Below are 16,986 nucleotides of genomic sequence, written 5' to 3' on the forward strand. Positions count from 1 at the left end.
TAACCGAAGTTCTGCTGTATCTGTCTGCGGGTTGTTTATAATGTTCTTAAACCTCTTTAAAGGCCTCTCTTTTGTTGCCTGTAAAGAACTGATTCTATTGTTTATCAATGGCATTGTTGTGGAAACTGGGAAATATGGGAAATGGGAATTAGCGCTGGAAGAAATCTTAAATTGGCAAAGAAAGGTACAGTAAATGGTGACACATTGTAAATATTGTTAAAAGATAAGTTCTTTCTGTTTACCCATTTGACTGGATAGAAAGTAGGCAGATTAATATTTACATTAATATTTACTCCAAATGGCAGTGTAGTAACTCTTTTTCTTTGTAAGTGTAGTAACTCTACCAGAACATGAAGGTGAACTAAGATCATCGATAAATTATCGGAAATGCCATGGAGTCTGAATATTTCCCAAATCACTAATTCCATCCTGTTCAGAAGTGGGTACCCCTTTGCTATGGATAAAATTGTATTCTTTGTAAGATTGTCTACTACACTCAGGATTGTTGTTATCCCTTTAGAAAGAGGTAATTCAACATCCATAGAAAGTGAGCTCCAAGGGCGTATTGGAATAGCAATAAGTTTAAGCAAACCCAATAGTGAATTGCATGAAATCTTGTTTTTGGGCACGTCAGACATGATAATAACTATATTTTTAAAAAAGGTGTTCAGCAGGTTTGGAGTCAAGGGAAAACGTAAATTGAATCTTATCTTATGCTGGTCGTACTAGTGTTTGGCCAGCATTAGACCATACTAGCCTACCCTCCGGATTCGGCCTGGAGACTACCGAAAATTGGGTGCCACTCCCGGCCGCCTGGAAAGGCAGGCAAGCCTCCCGGGCACCAGCGACCTGTCCGCCCCCCACTGCACTTACTGTAAAAATCTCTGTAGCAGAGGGGCCGGTGACGTGATTCGTGCTGAACCGCGTCATCGTAGCCCCGCCCCCTGCGGCACAATACCATTAATAACGGCACTGTGAAGAAGGGGCGGAGCCGCGATGATGCGATCATGTTACCCCCATGCTCCGCCCCCACTGGGCCACGCCCCCTTTTCCAACACAACACGCCCCCCACCGAGAGAGCCCAACAGCTCCCTCCCGGAAGGAGGGAGTGAAATGTCGGCATGTATGCATTAGACTATTTCTAACAATGCTATTCATGATCTGATCATAAAGGCAATGATGTTTAGTTTAATAGCCATTGTAGAACAATAACATTTACATCCACAGAGGGGGATGGTTGAGAGAAGGGTCACTAACAAACCCTTCTTTTAGAAGAGAGAACAAATTAATAGAAATGGTGTCCCCTGTATAGATACTTTCTGGGAGTATAGTATCTCAACAGTTTCTTTGCTGCTGAGTACCAGAAAACATTTTAGAGAGGGTGTCAACTTTGCCACTTCTAGATTCAGATCAGGATGAAATTCTAAAATATAAGAATACAGTTCTCCTGGGCTGTCTAGGGGACTTTTCTTTTTCTTAACAGTGTGTATAAATATAAAGTCATGATCTCTGTAATTGGTAAAGATTGTCAGTGGATGGATAGGGCCACCAGAATAAAGTCTCCATTCTGAAAAAGAAAATTTAATGGATCTTATTGACAATATCATAATTAGTCTCAGTAAAAAAAAAATAGGTTGGCACAAAATTTCAACAAAATGTAGACATGTTTGCAAAGTTCTTATCAGAAAAAAAAGAATGATGTCCAGATAGGCATGTAAGAAAATAATAATGCCGTCACCATCTAATACATCACATAAAACATCATTGCTGAAATGTGCGAAAGTTGCAGGCGTATTGTATAGACAGAAAGTCATGTCCAAATACACAAAATGTCCATATCTGCTTGTAAAATCAGTTTTCCACTCATATCTGGTAGAATTAAATTGTAAGTCCCACATAGGTCAATTTTGTAAAAATGCTAGCCTTCTGTAGCCTTTCAAGCAGTTTGGAAAGTAACTGGAGTGGCTAACAGCTTTTTGACGGTAATTTCATTTAACTCCCTACAGTTAATTCCAGGGGTCTAAGAGATCTTCTCCAAATAATAAAGTTGCACCAGCAGTAAAAGAGGAATGGCGAATATAGGGCCTGATTCAGAGCCGAACGCTCTGACCAGAGCGCTCGCTCTGAATCAGTGCCCTCCTCCATGAAAATGGAGCGGCCTCCTGGCCGCTCGCATAGCTGTGGGTGACCACCCACAGCATATGCGAGCGTCAATGATGATGGTCGCGATGGTCTTGAAAAATTGATTGAAAATCGATTGAAAATTGCAGAATTGCCACAATCGATTGAAAAAGGGAAAGATTTTTATACACAATCGATTGCAAATTGCACGATTGCTGCAATCAATCTCTGATATATGGGGGCCTTTAGGATATCCAGATTTGCCTGAGGGATCTGTTCAATATGCAGGCTGCATCATGTGTCTGTGGGGCTGATTCATTACGGATTGCAATATTGCGTACGCACGCAGTTCAACTGCGATAGTATGCTAATCCTTTGCAATCGCAATGCAAACTCAGCACTACATAAGGACGCCCACTTTACATTGCACACATACTTAGCAGAATAGCGAAACTATCGGTACAATCAAGTACCATCGCAGCCTTGCGCACACTTACACACTTAAGCCCTGACCTTACTCAGAAATTGGTAACAACCACGCACGCTATGAGACCTTGCACTGCATATGGCATCGCAGTGGATAATTTATACACGCCCCTGTAACTGGCACGCCTGCATTTCCCCAACCACCCCCCTTTCACCACCCACAAATGGCATTTCCTGTCAATCACTCTGCGATGGGTCTGCGTAGCCACTGCTATCGCAGTCCCGATCGCAACAGCTAGTTCGTGCACTGCGATGCATACGCATGCGCAGAACTTAACAATCGGCCGTTTGCTTGCAAAACTGACCGAAACTGACCAAAACATGACGACCAACCCGCACAAATTATAGACCTGTCACCTGCCTCTGGCAGACGACTTTATGTGAAGCACAGCAAAGATAACTATGATCCATGCAGGCTTCATTTGATTAAAATGTATATAAATGGTAAAAAAAAGGTTGAAAATAAAAATGTGTGTGCATAACCAGGACTTCTGACCCTAGGTTGGTATTGAAAATAGGGGGCAGGGGAAACTGTGTGGGGTCCCCACTATTTTCCAATAACCATCATTAGGCCATACTTACCTAATTTCTCTTAATCCCTCCGGAGAGGAGAAGCAGTTGGGTGGTGATGGAGATGGGGCCAGACGGTTTGCCTCATTAAGCCCTTCCCTCCACTGCAACATGCCACGATTACTGCTTATTTAATTAGGGTACGGGGCCAAATGATGCGATTCTCATAGAATCGCACCATTGAGCACCACCCTCTACCCGCGGACTGCCATTCCCCGAGAAATTCTTCCCATCCTGCCCACTTCACCATGAAGTGGGCAGGATGCAGGAGAAGTGCCTACTTTTCCGTGGGTGCGGGGGGGAGACCCCAGCAGATCTCGGGAGAGTAGGCAAGTATGCGTTAGGCTGAACCAGCCGGGGGGGGGGGCTGACGCTACACCACGGGGACATATAGAGAACCCTGCACATATAATAGTGATCAGGTCAAAAGGGCTACATCAACCATCATGACTGGTTCTTCCATAGTACTTCCCGTTAACCTGACTATCTGTAGACTACAGGTATGACCTGACCCCTAGCGTTGGCTACCATTCTCCAATAAAGCATTTACGGCTACAATTAGAGCTGGTACCTGCTGAACATTTGCTGGTCTCTGTGCATATCCCTTATGGGGATATCCAGGTCTTCCCTGATGTGGGGTCCCTACTCTTTTTACTGTACAGTTTCTACTTAAGTGTCCTGTTTGTTTACAGTTAAAACATGTTCGTGTATCGGGTGAAGACATGTGGTGTTGTGAGGTTTGCGCAGAGGGTAAAGGTGGAGGATATGGGTAAGGATAGGGAGGGTAAGGGTATTGTGGGGGATAAGAAGTTGGTGGGTAACAAAATATTTAACCTTTTTCTCTCGGGAGTGCATCAAACTGATGTGATCCTGGACATTGTCTAACACATTTTTATCAAAACTACCAATTCTGGGAAACGGTCTAACACTCTTCCTCGTCATATTAAACCATAAATCACAATACCTTATAGCATAAGTACCGTACTTAGTATGGTAAGGATGAGGCAGAGGTGAAATTGAAGACAAGCCGGTAACGGTAAACATGGAGAGAATATTTCAAGGTAGAATGCATCTGGAAACAGCGGCAACTAGATTACTAGGCATGTAAACATTAATCTGGCAAGGAGGGAGTGATAGGACATGGCTTTTATCAGAAGACTGAGCTGGACACACGGCAAAAAAATAAGCAACTCGTCCAATATCTAGAATAATTAAAGTTGACAACATGAAACATATATTCACCCAAAATTCAACTGCTGGGTATAGAGAACAGAATTGATTGGCTGAAGTAAGAAAAAAGTAATCAGAAAGAAAAACTGCTATAAAAGAGGATGCCAACACTTCAGGCATGGAAGCTGTGGCATCAAGACATACATGTATATTGACTCTGGAGCTATAAGTCATATTACTAATAATGAAAGCTTCTTCTCTCACCTTCACATAAGACATAAAGGACTGTATTCAATTGTATCGCCCTCCTACGCACCCGACAGGAGCTATACAATTGTTGCTCCTGTCGGGTGCAATCAGCTGCCGACGTACCATTTCAGCTAGCACCTCCCAGGGGGTGCGAGCTGAAATGGATGAAATTGGCACTTTTCACGATTGCGCCCAGCACTATGGTCGGAGGTAGCCATTTTACGCAGCTAAACCTGACCACTATGGGCACGATCAGCGTGAAAACAATTGAATAGCGCTCCGCGATCTCCCGTCACTTTAGGTGGGAGATCAGGCGCACTATAACAATTGAGTACCGCCCAAAAAGAGAAAAAGCATTAATAGTTTGTACCAGCTGAAGTGCAAAGCGGCGGTCAACAACACCAAGCAGGACTAACATATGGGGCCAAATGTAATAGGGTGAGAATTAAGAAATGTGAGAGTTTAGCAGTAATCTCTCACATTGGTTGAGTTTTATCTTCAAAATGGGAAAACATCTGGATGAGAGTTTTTTGAGTATAAAAGCATGTGAGTTTGCATGTTCTCGGACTCTATTACATTGGGCGAGTTTACTGCTAAACTCTCACATTTTTTAAACACTCACCCTATTACATTTGGCTCATGAACTGTATCCGCCCAATGTATAGGACGTAGGGACAGCAAAACAATACGTAACGTAGATAAAGAGGAACTTATTAGTGGTATTAAGGTTGATCAGTGTATTGATATAATATATATTCCATAAATTAGCAGTAGCAGAGAGAGAACTTTAGTCACAAAATCCTGCACTGACACCAAGAAGTAACAATAAGAAGAAGCATGGAGTGTTAAAAACCCAAATCTTTGTTCTACAGAAAATTGTTTTGGTCGACACATTGCTCAAACTACCTACATTTTGAGCTACCTGGCCAGTCAGAACCTAATAAGGAGGCACAATAGACTGATGTATTACTGTGGCAATGAATTATCACTTAATTAAGGGACACAAAATAATTATTAGATATGCTCATGGGTGCACACTTATTTATTTCATTTTTATGGATGTAATTTACTGAATTACTCTATTAAGCAATACTATTTGTATGTTAATTATGGCCATATTAATTAATTTATTAATGAATTACTGATTGGGGCTTGTGCACGCTGCCACTTGTAGTGCTGCTAATATGTAGTATAATTGGTGCACTTTTCGGTAATCAATTAATATGGTCACATATAGATATTACTGCCCTCCTAATTAGTGCCACAAGTATGCAGTATAATTGGTGTGCCCGTCAGTAATCAATTAATATTAACATATAAATAGCACTGTTCTCTTAATGTAAAGTAATTGCCATTGATATTATGTAAATATAATATTACCCATAATAACTAAATATATTACCCATAATAAATTAATTACATAACTGTGCCCCACATAAAAATAATTATATATTAATTGCTTTGGCCCCTATTATTAAATAATAATCATTGGTCCCATTGCACATAAATCTATTGTACCTCATTAGGTTCTGACCATTCATATATCTTGACTGGACACAATTTTAACAATCTTGCCATCCAGAGGTGCCTCCTTTTCTTTCCACTTTTCCTGTGGTTTTGTTAATGTTTTGTCAACTCACAAATTGATAAATATGGAGATTTGCATTTAGAACATGAAAAAAGTTGAGATTGATATTCGTTTTTATTATTTTTTTAAAGATGTAGAAGACAGGAAATTAGACACATGGAGTTGAAGTTACTACAGTGTTATAACCCTTTTAAACTAATGTCCCAGTATTTTGAACAAGGTTACAAACCGGGTCAGACCCAGTACATACCACCTTCAGTGGAACTGGCCTGCCAGCGCTTGGAGACAACCAGGAAGTTGTCATGCTGTAAACGGGACCCGGGTCGGACGATCCAGATTACCCGTTTACGCTGCAGGGTTACACAGGTCATTCCCGTGAGCTACACAGGTTGGATTGCCAGGTCACTCGACCCAGGAATCCAACCCTTGCCTCTTTCACACCGAGCGGCAACCTGGGTTAACCATAACCCAGATTTTGCTGCTAGGACAATGTCCTGAATTCTCAGTAGCTATCACTAATCAACTCATACTTGAGTTCCTGTTCCAGAACCCAGTACCAGCTACCCTCATCTGGTGTCCACATGGATTTCTTTAGGCTTTATTCACCGACTTGCGTCAATGCTTTTGACTCTACTCTTTGGATTTTTAACGGCTATTCATTAAAGATGATTGTCAACAGTCATGTTATTTTAGGATGTGTCCCACTGTGATGCGGTAAATGCTGTGCCAGATATTCATCTGAGTCCAGTGGCAAGCATGACAAATTGGTAATTAACCTAGCAGGATCTGCATTTGTCATTTAGAGCTGTTAGAATGTGAGATTATATGAAAAGTGTCGGCATCAAATGTGGGAGGAAATCAACATAGAATAGACAAACTGCAGCTTTTGCAAAATGCAAACTTGGAAAAACAGAAATGAGTATACATCAAAAATGTATACAGGTATTGGTATGTATCAGTGATGGATAGGTTCTAATAAAGTGGCAGAATGGTAGCAATCATTCCATGTTACAAATTGTAGATCTTCTTGTCTATGCTTTTAGTGTGTGTGTATTTTAAACAGCAAGAACAAAACTTTCATTCCTATTGCTTTCTCTTTCTTATGCAACAGCTTGAAACCTGTTTTGGTTCTGGTGTAACAGATGTAATTTATACTTAGTACCGTGGTGCCTTCTGTCTCTCAAACATCACTGGCACCTGTACATACAAAGGCTGCACTGAACTGATAAGCTTGAACACTTTGATATACTGTAGGATAATCACAAATCTTAGCATACAATTTAATCTATTTACAGTAGAAGCTTTTTATCTATTTCAATAACTGTGGGGGTGGTCCACGGCTTAGAAATCTGCAATTAATATTTATCTTTCTAACTTTCTCATTTGTTCACTTGGGTTCAATTATCTTTTTTCCATACCAAATATAACTCAGCAGGATCAAATATTTCCTGCACTGCATGCCCTGGGTGGAGTTTGTATGTCACCCCTATATTTCTATGAGTTTCCTCACGGTTCTCTGGTTTCTCTCCCGGGTCTAAACATATTCTACTAGGTTAACTGGCTTCTGACTATAATTACATCTTGTAGGCATTTTCGGAGCAGCTGTCCCGGCCCTGGAACAATACTGAATTGCTGATGCATTGATGTCCGCTGTTTGATTTTTGGCGAGTTAGAAACTTAAATTCTGTGTGGCCACCACATATTGCAATGAATATATGCCATAGGTCCCTGTGCCACCTGCCTTCTCCAATGTTTTTGCATCTTCATGATTGTCAGCATATTCATAATGTAGTTAGCTTATACCCCTTTTCCACCTAAATTCCGGGTCTGACCCGGAGTTGGAACAAAGTTCCTATCTGGATCAGACCCGGAATTTTGCTGGCGCTGACTCGGGATATTCCCGAGTCAGCGCCGCTCACACCGCAGTCGGGTCTGCATAGACCCGGCTTTTGCGGAGTGAAAGTGGACGCTTGGAGATTACGTCATCTCCAAGCGCCACTGAAGCCGGACCAATCGGCCGGCTAGCAGCGCACTCCAGGTCTTCGTGACCCGGAGTGCGCTGTTCCCATAGCAGGATTTCATGGGCTAAGCCCGTGTTAAACCCTGCTAGTTACCTGGGTTGGATTGCCGGGTCACTCGACCCGGCGATCCAACCCCCTGCCCTTTTACACCAGGGAGCTGCCCGGGTTAACCCTTAAAAAACCCAGGTTTTAGCTCCAGTGTAAAAGGGGTATTAGCTTCATGATGGAACTCATCTCTGTTACAGGGGCACTTAAGGCTTTTTAGACTTGGCAGTCTCAGGTAGCCAGCTCAAACTACTAGCAGCAAATCATAACTACATATCCCTTACATCCTCTGTTCAGTTACACTTATTTTCAGCCATTATTTCCCCTTGCTACGTGCTATGCCAGTGTTTCACAAACTCATTCCTCAGGGAGCACTACCCGTGCATGTTTTCCATGTCTTCTCACATAATCACAAGTTAAATCATTAGCTCCACCTGTGTCCCTTTTAAAATGTATCAGCCAGTAATGAATACACCTGTGCACCAACTAGGAAAAATGGAAACCATGCACTGCTAGTGCTCCCTGAGGAATGAGTTTGGGAAACTATGTGCTATGCAAATGTAACTTGCTTGTTTTCAAATGTAAGCCTGCAACAATATTTTTTTTTGCAATTTGAAAACTTATATAACATTGTTATATAAGTTTTCTGCTCTTAAGAAATTTCTGCTGTTATTCACAGGGTATGCAGTTAATCCTGCTACTTACCCTTCTTTTGCTGATCAATGATTCAAAGCCAAACAGATTAGTTCTACGAAGTAATTGGATGATCAGGGAGATAGAAAGACAAGATAAACAAGACCTTGAGAAGACAAAAAAAAAAACCCAAACAAAACACAATGAGGTTGTCACCCTCTTTTTTATTAAATATTTTTTTATTGAAGCACACGCATCAATTACAGATACTACAAATAGTAGATACTGTATATGTAACAAGTTAACATAGATATAGTGTTTACAATATTACAAAGTTGCTACAAAAATCCACTAAGAAAACGATTGCATATAATGATCATCTTCACCACTACTATTTCTACATTTACCAACCAAAAATAAACTGCTGGACAGCAGTCTCCATCCCGTAAAACCTTACACTAAACATTGTGAAATATTTACAGTCAGGTACATAAATATTGGGACATTGTCAGAATTTTCATATTTTGGCCTCTATTCACCACCACAATGGCTTTGAAATGAAACAAACAAGATGTGCTTTAACTGCAGACTTTCAGATTTAATTTGAGGGTAATTACATCCAAATCAGGTGAACGGTGTAGGAATTACAACGGTATCTATATGTGCCTCCCACTTTTTAAGGGGAAAAAAGTGATGGGACAAACTAAACAATGCTAAATCTAACTTTCACTTTTTAATACTTTGTTGCAAATCCTTTGCAGGCAATTAGAGCCTGAAGTCTGGAACGTATAGACATCACCAGACGCTGGGTTTCATCCCTGGTGATGCTCTGCCAGGCCTCTACTGCAAATGTCTTCAGTTCCTGCTTGTTCTTGGGGCATTTTCCCTTCAGTTTTGTCTTCATCAAGTGAAATGCATGCTCAATCGGATTCAGGTCAGGGGATTGACTTGGCCATTGCATAACATTCCACTTTTTAGCCTTAAAAAACTCTTTGGTTGCTTTTGCACTGTGAAGCACCGTACAATGAGTTCTGAAGCATTTGACTGAATATGAGCATATAATATTGCCCGAAACACTTCAGAATTCATTCTGCTGCTTTTGTCAGCAGTCACATCACCAGTTCCATTGGCAGCCATACATGCCCACGCCATGACACTACCACCACCATGCTTCACTGATGATTTGGTATGTTTTGGATCATGAGCAGTTCCTTTCCTTCTCCATACTCTTCTCTTCCCATCACTCTGGTACAAGTAGATCTTTGTCTCAGATGTCCATAGGATGTTGTTCCAGAACTGTAATGGCTTTTTTAGATGTTGTTTGGCAAACTCTAATCTGGTCTTCCTGTTTTTGTGGCTCACCAATGGTTTACATCTTGTGGTGAACCCTCTATATTCACTCTTGTGAAGTCTTCTCTTGATTGTTGACTTTGACACATATACACCTACCTCCTGGAGAGTGTTCTTGATTTGGCCAACTGTTGTGAAGGGGTTTTTCTTCACCAGGGAAATAATTCTTCTGTCATCCACCACAGTTGTTTTCCGTGGTCTTCCAGGTCTTTTGGTGTTGCTGAGCTCTCCGGTGCGTTCTTTCTTTTTAAGAATGTCCCAAACAGTTGATTTGGCCACACATAATGTTTTTGCTATCTCTCTGATGGGTTTGTTTTGATTTTTCAGCCTAATGATGGCTTGCTTCACTGATAGTGACAGCTCTTTGGATCTCATATTGAGAGTTGACAGCAACTGATTCCAAATGCAAATGTCACACCTAGAATCAACTCCAGACCTTTTACCTGCTTAATTGATAATGAAATAATGAGGGAATAGCCCACACCTGTCCATGAAATAGCTTTTGAGTTGATAGTCCCATTACTTTTGGCCCCTTAAAAAGTGGGAGGCACATATAGAAACCATTGTAATTCCTACACCGTTCACCTGATTTGGATGTAATTACCCTCAAATTAAATCTGAAAGTTTGCAGTTAAAGCACATCTTGTTTGTTTCATTTCAAAGCCATTGTGGTGGTGAATAGAGGCCAAAATCTGAAAATTCTGTCAATGTCCCAATATTTATGCACCTGACTGTATATAAAAAATAACTAATAGGAGACAATTTTAGACTTCGTTCAACTATTCAATATAGATGGATAGTGCTATAAACAAGTATTTGAACTGCAGACTATTATAATATACTAAAACAGTAACATTTATAAAAGTAAACACTGCATAAAAGTAATAAGATTGGTATCGGGAAAGTACTAGTCTAAATAGTACTTGCTATTATGTTCTATGGTTAAAGAATAACAATGAGAAAGTGATTCCGTAATATACCAAAAACAAAGTCTCAGTTAAAAAATAACATTTATGAAATAAGAAAAGTATATTTAAGTGCCAGACAGGATCAGACTATTTAAATGAGAAATGCAACAAAGATAATCTGTGGAACACAGAGCAATACTTTTAAATCATAGTATTGTTGGAGGAATCTTGACGAGAATGTGCACCAGTAGGCAGGCCAATAAAAATAGTGTTTACACACAAATTATGTCACAAATCCAATGGTGCTCAGAAACAATGAGGAAATGTACAATGGGGGCCTTGGGGTAACAAGAGGGCTAAGTATCAAAACAGAATGTGGAGGCAGATATACAGTGTAAGGCAGAGAACACTGATATAAAAATGAAGTGGATAGTTGTGGCCCTGGAACATTTTTGTTCCCAAGAAACAGATACAACAACCCACTGTCTACATGCCTATTGGGTGAGGAGTGTGAAGCATACTTTGATACATTACCCACCTCATGATGTGGATCTCGAATTTTAAAAAAACGAGAAGCAGGGCTACCTTCGCAACTAAAAAATACTAAATGTTGGGAGGGTGGCAGGGCAAAATTATCGCCGGTATCCTCAGAAAAGTATGCAGGCATAGCTACAGACTCAAGATTCAGACTAAGTGAGGCAGATACATTAAACTCAGTTACAACGTAACTCTGAGTTATAGTACCTGGACAAGGGGCTTGGGCATTCAATGGGATTGGGCCAGGATCTAAAAGAGATGACAGGCGATTAAACCAGTCATCTAGATAGGGTATCAGGATCTTTGATAACTCCATCGCCAATTGAGTAGCGAGTGTTGTAGCGTCAGATGTTGAAAATATGGCCTCCATTGCTGGTAAAACTAAGGAGATGGAGAAGGATAAATCCCACAAAGTGTTAGACAGGAGATGATAGCTATTGTATTTACCACTAGGTTACTAGGTTGCAGAGCAAATCCTCCAACAACAAACTAGCTGAAAATGTACATATAACTGCTGATGATGAGTACAGCAAAAGTAATTTAATGGTAAAGGAAGGTCATCACATTATCATATATGTGTTTATAATATAGAATAAGTGTGTGAATCACAACATAACAGAGTAAAATCCCTTAGTATTTAGCTGAAGATCAGAGCATGAATTCCATGGAAGACTCACATAGGTAGGAAGAAAGAAAAAGTCGAAAATAGAGGAGAGAATGAGAAAGAAATGGTGAGAGTAAGGGGAAGCACAAGAGGAGGGTGGGGAGAGAGAGATAAACGAACAGCTGATTGAAGGGGGCAAAGATATAAATGAGGGAGGACAATAACAAAACTAAAGGAGTGTAGAAAGAAAACAGTTAGTAGAAGTAAACAAAAACCTGACTAAAGGGGATGAAGGAGGAAGCAGGAGCGTCCCAAAACAGCAGTCACTGTCCCCAGTTTCACCAGCATACAATGCAGCTAGAACTCAGCCCCTACAAAAAGCAGTCCCAGTCACAGCAAGAGCAATCTGCCGTGAACCCTGCACTGAAATGATTAGTCACTCTCTTGTCTATCAAATGTCCCGATGCAAGTCCAGGACAGCAGCAGGATGTTCAGGCTCAATCAGCTTTGCAGGAACACAGGAGAAGTGGCCGAGAGCATGGATGTAGTGGTAGGTATAGGATTCCCTGTTCCAGCCAAACAGACAACAGAAAGTTAGGGCACAAGTAGCCAGCACACACCCTCCGCGCGGACTAGGTAGAGCACAGGAAAGACAGCCAACAGGATGACCTTCACCTCTGACAAGTGCAGGCAGGCTCCAGCCAGAGGAATCCTGCCACATAGAACAGAGGTGCAAGCAGTCACTGGGACGAGCAGGAGGAGAGATTGTCGCAGGCAGAACATCCAGCAGCTGGGTATGTATAGTACACACACTAACACACTGCAGCCGGCAAGCTATGCTTCAGTGGAGTGTGGAGGGAGTCGAGAAAATCAGACAGGCAAGTCAGTATCGCTCTGTACTGGGGACACGGCTCACATTGCCCCAGGCTATATGACACCGGAGAAGCAGCAAAGTGTCTCAGACAGGATGTAGAGAGCTACAACGCAGCAGTTGGAGGTAGCTTGTTACCTGTAGTTTCGCGCAAACAATATGTCAGCGTCCACTTTAACGGCCAGACTTCGGTGGATAACTGTCCCTGAGGTCCAATCGAGTAAATGTATACACTCTTCCACAGCTAATGAAAGCCTTAAGGCAAAATCAGCTTTCTGGGCAGAGAGGGGAGTAGGATTAATAAGGATTCTACTCAGAACCCAGGGAGCTTAGGTAAAATGCGGCTATGCTAGATGCCCCACCCACCGGAAGTCCTCTGTCACCCTCTTTTAATGTGATGTCACATGGGCCCTTCTCAAGCTAGCACTTTTTGATCTTCCAGTGCTCATATTTTGTGTTTTTGTAAAAGTAACACTTTTAAATCTAACAGTTTATAAGGAAGACTTAAAATTCTGTGTTTGACAAGGACTGCTACAATATAATATATTCAATGTGTTAGCGTTTTGTTAAGAGCACTGTGGACACTTGTTCGATACACTTCTTTCAGTTTTAAAAACCACTTGAATGATTTAGGCAGTCATGTGTCATCCTCGCCGCTTTCCTCATAGAAATTAACATAAATTTAAAGATCCCATATTATACCACCCAAACAATGAAAAGTAATTAATAAAAATCTTTGTGTCAATGAACCTACTAACATATATTTTAGGGTCTTATCTATAACGTGTAACTCCGGACCTCCTTCTTCCCACCTACTTTACTCCCCGCTGCTCGAAAGCCACTGTGGTACTGTGTATAGTCTGTCTCCTCTGTGCCCAGTATGCTGCTGTCTTTAAAAGCAAAATGAACATGGAAGAGATGGAAGGAGCACGTGCATGATGGACAGAGTCAGCGGGGAGGTGCATGTGGCCAGCTTACAATGCGTAGTGTAATGGAAGGCAAACCAGCCCCTCCCTGTGTACCCCGTCCAGCCTTGTGATCAGTCCTTCACTCAAGGTATGCCCTGCATACTTAATTCACACCGACCTAGTCAGAAATAATATAAACAAAGGAAAAAGACAAACAACCTCTCTTGCGCTCCAAACGTGTTCAACTTCAATTGTGTAAAGTGATTTTTCTCCAATGATAAGACCGCTCAAGTGAGTACATGAAAAAAAACACAAAATAATGCCACAATAGTGTAATATTGTAAGTGATAAAGTTCAGTTCTTGTAAAGGTGCTGAGAATGGAAATGAGTGTATGGAAAATCCTCTCCACAAGAGTAACACTTCTGAGAGATTCCAAAGGAGATCTTCAAATCCCAATCAAAACACCAGATTCGTGAAGAATACAAGACGTAGTGGTTTCTTACATGAATGCTTACTTCAATAAGTTGGTGCAAAACACATAGCAATTTCTTTAGTCTCCATGTATCCATCAATAGAGTGGATAAATAATTTTCTTTTGGAACTTATTTCACTACACTAAGATGCCCCCTGCACACCATTACACTCTTTACTTACAGCATTTACTGCAGTGCTGTCAGCTATTCAGGACCTAGAACAGCATCCTCCTCCACGCTGTGCGTGTCATGTGTAATCAGCAGCAGGGAGTGAAATGTTTGGGAACTATAAGACTGACTTCTTCCCTGGCAATATTTTAGCAAAAAATGCACACCAGTAGGCGCCCCCTACCTGCCCTGGCGCCTGGAAACCTTGGGAATCCTGCCGGTCACAGGATCCACAGGATGGATTAAGGAACTGAAGAATGGCCTGCGTAGGAGGAGAAGGTACTAAAGTCTACAAACAAGGGAGTGAGGGCAGGGAGGAGCAAGACAGAAAGGGGTAGGAGAATATTAGGGGGAAAAGAGCAAGACAGAGGAGGGGTGAAGAAAGACAGGAGGTGAGGATAGAAAGACAGCAGTTAATAGAAAAAAGAGAAAGAGGGGTAAGGGTGTCACAGGGAGAAAAAGAAATAGGCAGAGGAGGGAGAAGACAGAGGTAGAAGAGAGAGATGGAGAAAGAGGGGGACAAAGGAGGAGGAGGGGGAGTGCTGAAGAAAAAGCCGAGAAAAGAGAGAGTAGGAATGGGCGAGAGATAAAAAAAAAAACAGGCATCACCACAGCCAACTAATAGTATAATTATAAACAAAATAGTACCTACCTCGATATCAGGTACTCCTACAAGTTTACAGCTAAAATATAGCTAAATATAATTATAAACCAAACAGTACTTCCATGTCAACTACTTTTACAAATTTACAGATAAAATATAGGCCCTCATTCAGAGCCGCTCGTTAGCAGCAGTACGCTCGTTGCGTTCCGATGTTGAGAAACCGCGCATGCGTCGGTGTAACCTTTTTTGGGCGTTGACGGGGGTGGAGATGGGAAAACGCAGGCGTGGCGAGGCGTTTTTGGGGCGTACATAAATTAGCGAACATCAAATGTTTACGTACCAAGTCATACGTCACTGGCTGATCCTCTTTCCGTTCAAACTGCTCGCACAGCTTGGGGTCTGGATTACTCGACCACAATGGCGATGGCCTTGTCCTCTGGTCCGGGCCTCCTCGATGTTTCATCGATTTATCACGGCTTGTCAGAAAAACAATCAATTTTGGATTGAAACCCAGCTTGTAATGGTTTTTGGTTTTTTTTCTTTGGGAAAGCACAAAACTGTACGCAGCTGAAAATCTCAGCTGCTAATTTCAGGATTACACAATCAATTAGCGTTTTTTTGAAAGAATGTTTTTTTAAATTTTGTTAGTGTTTTGTTATATTGTAACAATATTGTCATCATGTTTGTGTGTATTGTAACCTTTTGCATTGGGCTGTATTTTTTTGGTTTTTTTAAAACAAAGTGTCCCTTAAAGAAACATTTTTTTTTAACCCTTTTTTTTTTTTTTTTTTTAAAGCTAAGATTTCGTTTTTTCCTTGTGGTACAGGATTAACTAGAAACCATTTTTCAAATAATGTCACAATACAGTTGAGAACAATTTTGGGATTTTATTTTAAACACACATTTTTGTACAAATCATGTGCATTTTGACGTAAAAGTTTGGGGTCATTGTTACCCACTAATATTTGGTACATTTGTGTTTAAAAAGAAAACAATTTTGGCCCAAAAAAAAAAAACATTAAAAACAATTCACAAGAAAGGAGAGGGAAGTTTTGGCCCTTAAGGAATATGGGGCAAGCACAGAAGGAGTGTGGGAAAAGTAGCCAGTGCTGTCATCGTTTCTTTCCCCGTTTGGCTGGGGTAGGGTGGGCGCCAGACCGGGTCCGGGATGTGCTCTGGCTGGCCTGTCCAGAGGCAGATGTTGTGGCCTCTGGACTAGGCACAGGGCTAGGCACATTTGGAGGAATGGCTGTTGTTGTGCCAGAGGTGGAGGATCCATATGTTCCGGCAGGAAGGGAGGTCGGCTCCACCATGTGCTGGCGAACGAGCTGCTCCAGGGCATTGGCGATTCGGATGTTGGCCCTGGTATTTTCAGCCAGGGCCTGACCAATGGTAACGTTGGCCGCAGCATTTTGCTCCAGGGCCTCAGCCACCCGTAGCAGACTGGCGTCCATCCTCTGCAGAATCTCCGTATGGGAATCCGATTTAAAATTGAGTTCTGTGAGGAGTGCCACTGCCTGCGAGGGGGATTGCCCAGGATTGGCTTCTGCAGGGTCCTCAGCCAGATGTACTGGTTCCTCCCCTGCAGAGCCAGCAGAAATTCTGCGGCCAAGGCTCCCCTCTGGAGCAGACTCATCCGCCTGTGTCTCTGTGAGAAAAAAGAGAAAAGAGGAACATTA

Source organism: Taudactylus pleione, unplaced genomic scaffold, assembly GCF_031769625.1.
Source record: "Taudactylus pleione unplaced genomic scaffold, aTauple2 ptg000016l, whole genome shotgun sequence".
Lineage (NCBI taxonomy): Eukaryota > Metazoa > Chordata > Amphibia > Anura > Myobatrachidae > Taudactylus > Taudactylus pleione.